Below are 8,612 nucleotides of genomic sequence, written 5' to 3'. Positions count from 1 at the left end.
ATTGCTACTTGGGAGCTACTGTCTCTTGGTATTACAGTATTAAATAGTAAGACTATGAAGAATATTATTTTGTTACACATAATGTTAATAATTGCCACACAATATGAAAATCCTCTTTGAAAGCCTTGATCTCTGGCACAGTGTGTGAAAGCTTTGCTTTCAGCAATAAGCCATTGATGGATCGCATGAGCATTATTAAACACTGAAGTGAAATATGGAAAATGTCCTATAGCTGGGTCCCCATATTCATCACACATTTTATACTAGATTGATACTTTATCACGGGTAAGAAGCAATAATGAAACCAGAAGTGAAAAAAGAAAAGTAATGTGTGGCTCTATTTATTGTGTTCATATGCAATTCACTGGGTAAAACAAATACTGTTACAACACAAAAATGATACTTTTAAAGCAGAATTTGTGACAAGTCAAAGTAACATTTTAATAAAAGAATGAGGGGTTCTGTCCTTTTTTATTTTTGTGAGAACAGCATGTCATTCTTCTCACACTAATTGTGCAACTATGTTGCAAATGCTGAGCCCATGAACGTTTTATTTTATTGATTTGCAAATGCAAACACTTGTCAATAATAAATAATACTATAAAATGTTCTGCAAGTACACAAAAAAGGTATAGAAACCACCACAAGGTCAAATTTACATGTAAGTGGGGGTGGGCATGGGTGAACCTGTAGCAAAATTTCTGGGTCATACAAGTCACAGAACAGCTGAGAATCTATACATCAACACTAGCAAGATACCAAATCAGATTGTTTTTTTTACAAAGTGGGTTTTAAACAAGAAGAAGCGAGCATTATCAGAACAGTAGAATACACAAGCGATAAATTAAGGCAGCATTTCAGTTCACCTTTGAAAAGTAACAATAAAAAAAGTTTTTAATATTCTCGTTTTTTTTTAACGTCACAGACTTCACTGGACTGGGAAGGTACTTGTTGCATAATACAGGCTGTTAACCACCTTCAGAATGATTTGAACCTACCTGACTGTAACACGATGTGTACTGCCGTTTAAGGGAGGAATTCCTTTCATTTTGTTTTTACCTCCAAATACTGTACAAATTTGCCTTACAGAACTCGCAAGTTCACATGTAATGTGGTAAATGCTTAGAATGACATTCCAGAAGCCACACTGCTCGCTTGTTGACGGGGTTTATGAAAGATACAGTTGGGGAAGGATAAGGCAAAGATCCAGTATGACACACACACGGGCTCAAATATTCCTGCTCTAAGCGGGAAGAACATGTTTTATAAGGCTCGTGCATCAATTTAAAATAATCAGCCATTCATGATTTGTTAGTCATCAAAGCAGCTAGAGCTAGACTGCACAAGATTGAGAGGTCCTAGCAGATCCTTTAAAATATATTTGAAAAGCAGAATACAAAGCCGGTTTTGGCAAAGGTCTCCAAACCTTGATACTGTATGGAAAAAAACGACTGGGATGCTTGAACAGTACTAACCACATGGAACATTCAGAATAACTGGATTACACTGGTTTAATCCAGTGACAAGAGGGGCCAATATTCAAAATGCTTGGGTGACCAATCTTATCCATGCGTGACATTTCAAAGCCATCAGTGCCCAGTCACCTCAAACAGTAATGAGATAGAGACTCTTAATAAAACCTATTAAAGTCATAAAATACCAATCTGAATTTGTGTTAAAATGTTCCATTAAAAAAAAAACCTGCTTTTCTATCAGGTTTCTTAATAAACCTGAACAGGTCACTGATACCAATACTGACACCATGTGGTTATTCAAGTTAAGGAGCTGCAGCTATCAGGCCTAGTAAAGTAAGTTTATAAATAATTCACATTTTAAGGAACTTAATTTTATACCGTGCTAAGACATGTATTAATTTTAACATTTTGAAACATTAATGATATTTTCTACATTTCACTTGACAGGTGATTATGGTCAATTGTCATTTAAAAAAATCCTTATCATACAGATTTCCAAAAATTAAAAAAACGGTGTTATGTGTCTGTGTACATACAATAAAACCTTGTTCCGTTTTGCCATGCAGTCACTCTAAATGAAAACCAGGTCTCTTCCCAACATCTTTATTTTAAACCTCAGAACAGCTGGAAACTACTAATCTCATATGTGCCCTGCTGTGAAGTTATCATTCTTAAAATAAAGACACATGTAGTTTTCATTCTACAATATGTACATTTCCTCTGTGTAGCATGTAAGACACTTTCCGACACCAGCTGGGATTTGCCATGGAAATCATGTTCATGAACAGCAAAGATTATCCTAAACATTGGCATGGATATTTCATGAGAACCAAATTTAAGAAGATAATACTGTATGCATCTGCAATGTTTGCTTTTCAAGGATGGATCCTTTACCTCAACTTGATGAGGAAGGTCATCCACATATTGAAAAGAAAATAGAGAAACCACAGCTTACAAACTGTTTCATCTTTACACTTAAAAAGAGACTGGGTACAAATATTTGAAAAATGTTGGTAATCAACATCTATTTGTCTATCAAAGCTACGGTAGGTTCCCCAGCAAAGTAGAAATCTAACAATTCTTCCAAAATCACAATTCAGTGTTTTCACACTTCATGAATAGTTATGAACAGACAGGTCTCTGAAAAGAATTTTGTGATGTGGCAAGCAGAAGGAAATGGGTGTATTTGAATTGTTGTGTTCCATCTCGGTGCAAAGCAGTGTTGATGACCTTAGTTCTAAACAGCACTGCGGATAGACAGGGACTATTCTGTGAACTGGGCATCGGCAACTATATGAAGCAGCAAAACGCTTTTATAAGAAAGAATGAGACGAATAAGCAGGACTTGCTGTTGGCACGTGAAACCACAGGGTGATGAGCGAGTTGCAGTTGGAGTGACGTCAAGCTCTTTTGTTGCCCAAGCCTGGTCTCAGGCCTCTGTGTGGGCCTGTGTGTACTGTCACTAGCCTGATGACTGCTTGAACGAATGGCTGAAGACCCACCCAGGTCTTCAGCAGGCCTGTGATGGTGGGGAGCAGCAGCCTGACAGCTGGCAGTGTGACAAATGTCACAGGAGAGTGGGGATGACACAGGGATGGTGGGGAATCCTCACTTTCTCACTGACACAAAGGCATTTTCCTTTCATTTTTTTCAAAAGAAGGCTCTGGCCTAGTATAATCAACAGTGACGGGGAATGGCATTTTTTAAAGGCTTCTATGCTGCTTGATTTAAATAAAATCCCACCTCCAAACAATTAGAAACCTAAGCACTAACAGCTGGAGGTTTGCTTTTCATTTCTTACTAATTCGACCCTCCCCAAAAATCTGAATTTTAATATTGTAACATTCTAGAATTCTACAATAAAGATTTTAAACACAGGAATGAATTCACATGCTATTTCAAACATGTGAAACTGAGAGATTGGAGGAAACACCCTTTTGCTAAAACCTTGGCTGAAACAGAAGGAATTATGAGGCAGAAAAATACAGAAAAGTAGAAGCAATAATTAGTGTGACATCGAATCCCCGTCTTGGCATAAGAGAACTCTCTCCTAAATGCCTCACCATCAACATAGACAGGTTTGGGTTTCACCACTGATCTGACTCAACGATCTCTAATCTGGACACTGAGCTCTGGTTACACAGGCTGGCATTTAACAGGGCAGGGGAAAATACACAGCAAAAACAGAAAGAAAAAAATATCCTTTGTTTAGCAATGTCACATCTGCCTGTCCTGTGCACACAAGCCTTGTATCCACTATGAGTAGCACCTCTCCAACTCTGAACAACTGCCTGCCAGCACCAAGCTGCTGTGTGACTTCAGAACAGTCTGTGCTGCCCAGCTCTTAGACTGGGAGCTCTTTTCATCGCACTGACACCTGAAACCGTGGCGCAGGCAGGCTGCTGCGAGTTGCTATGCAGATATACAATTTCTGAAAAGTTACACCATGAAAAATAAGAGCAACCGACGGACCAGAGTTTTAAAAGGAGAAAGGCTGAAACGTGTAACAATTAGACCGAAAAGCTAAAAAACCCAATTAAACCCACATGAAACCGAATTCCTAAAGAAAGAAAAATCAATGCGCATGAACGGATTAGGTTGCGTTCACTGCCTTGGCTTCGAAGGGTACAAAAATCCCCCATTTGTAGAAAGGAAGACAAGAAGGCAGAGGTGGAGAAATGATTCAGTCCTGGGTTCAAGTCATTAGCATGTCTGTGATTCTGGTTGACATGAACAGGTTTGTTGGGATTTGCTGCATGCAGCAAAGGAAAGAAACAAAATGTTAAGTGTAATGATGTATCTTAATAACGAATCTCAAGATGCATAGGCCTTTGCTTGAGGCAGAAAGGCATGGGTTCGCCTCCTGTAATTATGACAGGAACTGACAAGAGACAAATGAGAAATTTAACTTATTAGCAGAAGCACCTTCAAATATATGCACTAATGACATATTGCTTACAAAATCACACTTATATCAGATTTCCCCACTAAAATGACATTGTGATAACAAAATTCCACTATTTAGAGCACATTTTTTTTGACAGTCCTTCAAATAGAGATTATATCTGCTTCAAATGAACATGCAATAGTTAAGCCACCAGTAAATTCTATTTATACAGTACTGCAAATATTAAAATATGCTGAATTTGGCTCATTTTTTTATTGTTATAAACATATATCAGGAGCAAAACTCTTTCAATAACTTCCAGAAGAGAAGAGTTGCTAAGGTAAGGAGTCTGCACATAAAATTTTGTTTACTGTGCAGTTTAGACTCAGTACTTAGTGTTCTTTATATTCTTATCTTTGGATAACTTACTGTCAGAAAATACTGAATGGGTATTGTTTTTAACTGGGGAAACCCTCTTAGTATAGCTTTTCATAGTCTTTATCACTTTTGAAACGATAAACAAGTGAAACAAACTTTAAGAGCAGAATGTGTTAATGTGTTCAATGCGTTAGTGTGACTGAAAACCTGAGTTACAAATAAGAGAGGGTCGTTCGCCCTACCCGGCTAGTTTTGATGCCAGTAACATTAATCAAGGGATTTCATCCAGCTGTTTCTTGAAGGATGCCAGGATTTCTATTTTGACCACATGCCTGGGTTGCTTGTTTAAAACTCCTATAACCCTTTGCATAACAAAAGTGCCTCCTGTTCTCAGTTTTGAATGCTTTTTTATTGTAGTTGCCCTGTGTGCCTTGTGGTTTGTGTTTCACTGAACAAATCCATTGGCTTGATTTTGTGAATGTCTTTTAAAGAATCAGGCAGATGGATGTAATTGAAAAATGAAAGATCTCATGCAGCGCACAGCACGAGAATGCTCAGCGCACAACACACTATATAATGACGTTTTTTGACTTGGGGATCTTCACCACAAACGATAATGTTTGTCTTATATTGCACATTTCATAATTTGTGTAATCTATCAATAATCTTCAACCATATACGTATATATATATAAAACATACAAGCAGCCTAAACAGTTCCTACAACAGAAAGATGCATTAATGACAAATGAAATATGTCCAGGTGTGATACTTCTTTTAACAAAACACACACACCACTATGCAGTTTTCTTTTTTTCACTTAGTCAAAGGATGTAACATGACCCCTGTCTAAACCAACACTTTAGTTGTAACATCCTGTCTAGAAGGTGCTTTTCAAAGCCATTTGAAGTGTCATACTGGATCTTTTAATACTGGATCTTTTACAAAATTGGGATTTTAGTAATGACTAGAAACAGTGACTAACTTACAATACAGCAGGAGAATTACTCTAGTGCATCACTCTGCTCAAATCCTACTGCAGGTCCAGTGACACAACGTTTTCCATCGAGCTTTGCTACTCCAGATTTATACAAAAAAAAATGTCCTTCTCTTTCCAGTGGAGCTCATGCATGCTCTATTGTACTTTTGGACTTGCTGGCTACATCTGTACAAGTGCACACAAGTTCCATTCTACCCTGTTATCCTCCACCCAGTGAATGAGGATTCAATTGCACATTCTCTCTTTACCATGACAGCAAGAAAAGTAAACAGTGAAAGGGGACTATGGGGGTTCCTTCTCATTTTCTCCCCCTCTTATTTTCATTGGTTTGTCCATACCATTCTAATTATCATGAAAGGCTTTTGCATACGGAGAGATGGATTCCCTGACTTCCTGGATCACTGAAAGCCATCAAGGTTGAAATTTCATCACAGTTCCTTTTTTTTTCCTCCATGACGCCCAGCAAATATTCCCCTCGGATTGTTTTACACCTTCGGGGAGTTTTTGGTCTTCGGTTCCAAACAATCACTCAGTTCCCAGTGGGTGGGGATGGTGGTGGGGAGTGGGGATCGGCGAGGGGGAATCGCCGGGGAAGAGAGAAAGCTGAGAAGAACAAACATTTACCAAGTTCTCTTGGCACCCAGTCAAACGTGAAACACAGAAACACAAATTCTACACAGTTCTTCTTGGTTTGGTCAGACTAACAAAATGTAAAAATGGCGATACAGCATCGAATAAATGAGAACAATATAGGCCTTTGTAATGGGAGAAGAGAAAACGTATTACTTTTCAAGATAATAGATAATGTTTAGGCTTCATTGCAAAGTGCATCAAAGGTAGTCTATACCCCTGTGATCCCAATATTTAACATTTATCTTAAGGTAGGTAATCCGATAAGGATAGCATGGATTAGTTCAGAACTCTACCTCCAGCCCCTGACTCTAATTATCATGAGCTTCTAAAGTACCAGAGAGAAATAGTACCTTTATTGGTCCAAAAGTAAAATTCAAACAGGAGACAAGTACAGGGCTCAGAGAATAGGCAAGACAGAAGACAAGGGCAGCAATAGGAACGTCCCAAGGAGCATAACGGTGACCTCCACAAGTATCCGAGTACTCTTGTCCTGGGCAGAAGATGCAGACATGCTGTACTTGCTGCTGCTGGGCTGGAGTCACAGGAACACCTCTGGGTGGGTATGGGTGGCACTGAGTGACAGTGCCCTGTCCATTCAGAGATAACGTGGGGTGGCCTGACTGCTGGTTGACTGGGAGAGGAGGGAGAGGAAGGAGGGCAGCTGGTGTCTGCAGTGAGATGTGGCACCTCTTCACTTATCCTTTCAGTGGGACACTGCCTTTCATCAGAGCTGAAAGCAGAAGCAAAGGGAGTGGTCACTTGTTTTGTTTTAGTAGAAAAAGAGATGCAACTGCACTTGATGTAAAATAGTCAGAAGCAATTTTTAAGAGAAAACGCTATATTTCAGACAGTCAGAAACAGAGCAGGCAGTTTAGATGCAAGAGGCCTACATATGTATTGGTTCTATAATCCCCAGCAGGAGCAGTCACAGTGAAACCTTTGTTACTACACATTATCTTATTCTCTTATTCCCTTCACTATAGACACGTTGTACACCACAAAGATAAGGGTTAACAACTATCAACAACACCTTAGCACCACCAGCTAATCAGCTCCGACACTAGATCTCACTAATATAGGTGTGTCAAGTGGTCAACTCACAATGGGACAGTGAGTTTCATTCACTTGCAACATCTGTGCCTTTAACAAAAAGACCTTCCTCTGTGTCACTTTAACATTATGAATATCCAACTGTTTCTCCGCAATCCACTCAATTTATTTTTCCCTGGATTCTATCACCTTATAAATCCTCTGTCAGAGAGCCTGAGTCACCCTTTATCCCAATCTCACCCATTTTTAGCACCTGTCCTATGTAGCGCCTTACTGATGTCTTCGACATACTGATGGATACAGCCTTTCTTACTAGCTGTACTGATCTGCTGGTTTTTGCTCTAGTTCTGTTGATACTGCTCTATTGACACAAATCAGGTCCAACTTTGAAACTAAATTCAAAACTGCTGTCCAATACAGTAAATGCCATCCTTTACCACACCACTCTGTCTCTAACTTCCCTGCTCTTTCATCTACACAGAAGCTCTTAGCAACATGTTAATGAGCTATTCTTCAATGGCTTGTACAGTATTTACAGATAACATATTGCTAAGATTCACAGTAGCAGCAGTTCACAGATGAAAACTACCAAATCGTACTCATAAAGACTCAAGACTTCTAGTTTCTAAGACCTGATACCTAGTTTCTAATACCCTTAGGTCACAAATTACCATGTGGCCTAAGGTATTTACTGTACTGTATATTACCATATTGCAACATAGCTCTCAATATTACATAAAATTTCTCCGGCTTTAAAATAAAAATACATGCAGTAAATGATCACAATCCTGAGTATTTCTGAAGGCTTCCAACTCATTTAAAATAAACATTTCATACATTGTATTAGTTATTTTTAAATTTAAATCTTATTTTTATTTCAGTAGTCATGAATTTAAAATTTAGGCATTGCAACCAATTTCAAGTTTGAAATTGTGAACAACAGCAATATGTATGTGTCACAGATCGCAAATCAGATACCATATAATAATGTCTTCACAGCACCACAGTTTATAACATAGATGCAAAGTTTCTACAGGACAGTGAATCCTTAATTTTATTTACTACATGATATACATTATTTTATTGATACGCAATTTCTAATTCAATGTTTAACTTGCTGTGACTTACATTCCTCTTTTATTTTAAGAAGGATAAACACTGTGATAATTGCAATACTTGCTTACTATTTT

At 38.3% G+C, this 8,612-nt stretch overlaps 1 protein-coding gene across 2 annotated transcripts in view; it reads right to left on the bottom strand.

Annotated features, from left to right (window-relative positions):
- Positions 1-312: 312 nt before the first annotated feature.
- The window catches only part of sobpa (sine oculis binding protein homolog (Drosophila) a), a 96,854-nt gene continuing 88,554 nt past the window's right edge, over positions 313-8,612 (bottom strand). For both annotated transcript variants that reach the window (XM_088932011.1, XM_088932019.1), the window contains one exon: positions 313-7,102. The gene's annotated coding sequence lies outside the window, so the exon portion shown is untranslated. The remainder of the gene's footprint in view (positions 7,103-8,612) is intronic.

Source organism: Atractosteus spatula, chromosome 2 (assembly GCF_055471065.1).
Source record: "Atractosteus spatula isolate fAtrSpa1 chromosome 2, fAtrSpa1.hap1, whole genome shotgun sequence".
NCBI classification, from domain to species: domain Eukaryota; kingdom Metazoa; phylum Chordata; class Actinopteri; order Semionotiformes; family Lepisosteidae; genus Atractosteus; species Atractosteus spatula.
The sequence above is the reverse complement of the archived record's forward strand: the minus strand, read 5'-3'. Positions and strand labels throughout refer to the sequence as shown.